The sequence below is a fragment of the Mastomys coucha genome, unplaced genomic scaffold (genome assembly GCF_008632895.1).
Source record: "Mastomys coucha isolate ucsf_1 unplaced genomic scaffold, UCSF_Mcou_1 pScaffold22, whole genome shotgun sequence".
Taxonomy (NCBI): domain Eukaryota; kingdom Metazoa; phylum Chordata; class Mammalia; order Rodentia; family Muridae; genus Mastomys; species Mastomys coucha.
In genome coordinates this window covers 151,650,378-151,654,949 of record NW_022196905.1, presented here as the reverse complement: position 1 = coordinate 151,654,949, position 4,572 = coordinate 151,650,378, and positions in this window count along the sequence as shown.

Sequence of the window (4,572 nt, the reverse complement as noted above, 5' to 3'; positions counted from 1 at the left end):
AAGCGCCTCTTAACTCCTCCCAGCTCTCACAGTATTATGTCTGCCCACGTACTGGTTCTTGCATAGGGCAAATGTCATGGACTTCCATCTCTGCTTGGGCAGGGCATCTGGTAGTGGGAACAATCTGGGACACGTGTGTGTGATAAATCGGGAGAGGTCAGGCCAGTCTGCTGAAGCAGCACCATTCCCCTGTGCTACAGACATTAGTGCAGTAGAAATTCAGGGTTCCTATGCATTCTCCCCACTGGCTTCCTCAAGCATTCCACATGTGCAGCTTATAGAGAAGAGGCAGGGACCAGCTTTGGCTGGCCCTCCCCTACCTCCTCCCTGCTGTTTCCCCCAATCACTTGTCACCAGCTACTTCTGTCTGAAATGCCAGGGGCCCTCTCAGCAGGTGCATTCATCTGGCTTCATTTGAGGCTGAAGGCTTTTGTTTATTTTGTTTCTGTTCTGAAGACCAACTCCTGTCTGGTGCCCATATGTAGTCACGTGAGCCTCTCCCACTGTGCCCTCTCCATTTTAATGGCTCCCGACCCGACACCATTTTTACTTCCCAGAGGTGGGGGTTGGAGGGCAGACATTTGAATTTAAGTAGTTTTATTCAGCAGGTTAGAATGATGGACCTTTGAACTGGCTTAATCTTCAATTATATCTTCCTGTGCTTGTGAGCCCAGGGTGGGCTTCTCAGAACCTCTCCCCTGAAGACCCTGATCTGGGTCAGAACATGGCCCCTTGCACTCTCGCAATCAGTCAGTGTTGTTCCTTATGCAAACACAGACAGTTTTGTAGTTATTGTAGAAATAAGTGCTTTCAGGGGGGCTGGTCACTGATTTGTCCCCTTTCTTCCTTGTGGTGGGTTTTACTCGGTAGCAGCAGTATCAGCGCATGGACGCCATCATTCAGTGAGGTAATGTGGTTCTCTGGCTGAAACAGATGACTCACCTTTTGGCCTCATAGGTTACCACTGGGGAGATGGTTATTGTTATCATTTTTAGTATTATTACCATGTAAAATAACTTGCCTGTCATGTTATAGCTTAGCTGGGAGCATGGGACGATGAATAACTTAAGAGAATGAATATGGTGGTAATGTGTGTGAGGTAGTAAACAAAGCTTAGCCAAGACATGTTCCCCCTGATGTCACTCAAAGCTTCTGGGATGCTGGCATTAAGTGGTATTTGTTACTGTCTGTGCCTCTGCTGATCTTTGCTTAAGTCATTACTGTCCATAATGTCTCCATAAAAATGGTACAAAATACTTTTTTCCTGCAAGAGGATAACAATCTCCCCCTTGATTTCTTCAGCAGAAGTGTGTTTCCCTTACTGTGTCTGCATTGTTCTGTCTTATGCAGGTGATGGTCACGGGGCTCACTGTCCACCTGCTGTATTAGTTCCTTTCCTGTTGCTGAATAAAATACCACAGTCAAGGGAATTAATAGGATAAAGAATTTATTTGAGATTACTGTTCCAGAGGGACCTAAGTCAGTCACAGTAGGGCAGGGAGGCTTACTTAGCAGGGATGGGAGCAGGGACAGGAAGCTCAGGGCTTACATCTTGAACTGCCAGCAGGAAAACACAGCACATTGGGAATGGCTCATGGTAGCTCTGGAACCTCAAAGCCTGTCTTCAGTGACACACTTCCTTCATCAAGGCCACACCTCCTAATCCTTCCCAAACAGCTCCACCACCTGGGGAGCAGATATCGAAATATATGAATAGATGAATATATGAATAGATGTCCCCCTATGGGGGACATTACCTTTCAAGCTACCACAGCTGCAAAAAAGGCTTACATAAGATACACTAGGAAAGCAAGAAACGTGGGGCCTGGCATGGAGGAAAGACTGCCAGAGATAGAGAAAACCTGATGCCTTTTGCAGTCTTAAACAGAGCCCTGAGCAGATGGTGTTTTACTGTGGGAAGAGAGGGAGGATGTCTGAGGTGGGGTGTGACTCCTTTTCCATCTTCTGCCTCTTGGTACTGAGTTTATGCATCAATTTGGCTGGATCTTGGTACCCAGACACTGCTTGCACACTAGTCTGCATGTTGCTAAAGAGACACTGTGAGATCAGGTGTCCTTCTAAAGCAGGCAAGACTTCCCGACACAGGTCTCACCCAAGCTGTTGAGGGTTGGAACAAATACCATAAGTTCCCAAAGAAACAGGGATTGAATTTTAAATCTGGGGCACAGGCACTGTGCCTAGGTTTGCAGCCTGCTGCATGCCCTTCAAGGATTTGGCCTCAAGACTGGCATACCATGTATTACCTGACTTTCCAGGTACGCTCACTAATTTTAGAGCGATACATCCGGCTCATTTTGTTTTGATGGAGAGCCCTGACTAATGTGCTGGTATACTTGAATTTATTTTAAACCATGTACTTGAGTCATTTTCATAAAAGAACATATTGAATTTCAGATTTCAGAGGGAAGTGAGGCAAAGCCTTTGATGCTTCAGCATTCAATCCCCGAGCTATGTGGTCATGGGAAACGCCAGTCACCCAGACACTTTAGAAGTCACTGGATGAGATCTGTCACCTCATGGCTCCCACCTGGGCATGTACTGACTAGACTCCAGTTCCAAAAGTTGCCCTTTGCTTCTAAATGGTATCAGCTGTCAATTTATGTTGCACCCTTTGACTGTAATCTGGGCCTATCAGATGTCAGCAGGAAATCGCTGAACTATTGTCATGGAATACCTGATATGGTAGATACAAGCACTATCGTTTGAAGTATGGGGATGACTTGCAGGTATCCACATGACTGTAGCTGAGTGATGGGGAGAGGGGCTAGCTCCTTAAGTAGTTCTGCCACCACCAGGGGTCCCGAACTTCTGAGCATCAATGCTTCTTGAAAAAGAGAAACATAGAACTAAACAGTGTTATACTTTTTGTTCTGCAAAATAAAGAACCCAGCAAAGGGCTCACTTTCTAGATTGGCTACCACTGCCCCATGTTCACCTGGGAAACTCCTCCTCTGGGAAATTGAACTTCAAATCTTGTATAACAGAGGCAATGGTTTCAGTTCCTAATTCTGCTGAGGTTGTTTCTCAGGACCCATGAATCGGGGAACCAAAAAAGAGGCTGAAGAAATTAGGGAAAAACACAGAGAGGGTGTATGTGGATTTAGCAAGATTTATAAGAGAGCTTCATACATGAGAAACACAAGTGTTGTACTCTGAGGCCAACATCACCTGTTCTTTCCCATTTAGCCTTGGTCTGGAGAGGCTTGTCTGGTAGATGCCATCACACTGGAAACACACAAGAAATTGCCACTGTTTGGTGGCTGTATTGCCATCAAACATACACATACACAGATCTAAGCACATACACAGATTATCTTGTTGAATATGAACAACCCAGGAGGTTGGTTTTATTTCCCAATTTTTTTTTTAAAGAAATGATAAAGAGGGTTGTATTGCTATATTGCTATGTAGCTTTTTTTTTTAACACTAAGATATTGAAATTTGGCTAGGCATGTAGATCAGTTGTAGAACACTTGTCTAGCATGCCCATGCTATGAGTTTGATCCCTAACTCTCACACACACACACACACACACACACACACACACAGATAGAGAGAGACAGAGACAGAGAGAGACACAGAGAGAGACAGAGAGAGAGACAGAGAGAGAGGAAGAGAGAGAGAGAGAGAGAGACAGAGAGACAGAGAGAGGCAGAGAGAGAGGGGGGCATTCAAGTTCTGACAATGGTCTCTCTGACCTCCAAATCCAGATATTTTACCACATATCTTTGTTTTGAATAGTTGAAGAAATAAATGGGTAAATGCATATTTGAGTAATTTGTTTGAGAATTGACAGCAGTAATTTGTCCCTCCTCCCCCATGTAACACATTTCTGAATGATATTTTGCACTGTACTTAGGAGCCACATAAATGGTGAGGCCCCAGGAATCAGTGTGGACCTTCATGGCTGCAGTTTCTCTGCTGATGCTATTTTTTTTTCATCTGAGAATTTGGCTGACAGGCTTGGAGGAACAGATTGAGGCTGGAAAGGTGTTGCGGTCAGAGACTTTACGGGGCCACCCATGTATAAGTGCTCACTACTCTAAATTCTTTGTCCTCTGAACTGACAGCAAAAATCTCCCCCTTCAGCATCAAGCTGACACAAGTAGATGAGATAAGTCACATAGACCTGCATCATCAAGTTTGTCTCCAGGTTAGTCACGCATGCTTGTGTTTATGAATGGTTGTTTGAAGAAAGAATTCATGACCACAGGGCCTGATTCAAGAGCTGGAGATGTGGAGAGGGGCCCAGGTGCTGCATATAGAGAGACCTCACAGCTGGGTCTTGGGGAGATGACAGAACCTCTCCAGGTACGCGCACACACACACACACACACACACACACACACACACACACACACACAGACACTCACACAAACATACACACAAAGACATACATAGATGCACACACACAGAGAGACTTACACAGACACACACACAGAGAGACACACAGAGACACACACACACAGAGACTCACACACACAGACACTCACACAAACATACACACAAAGACATACACAGATGCACACACACACAGACACAGACATACAC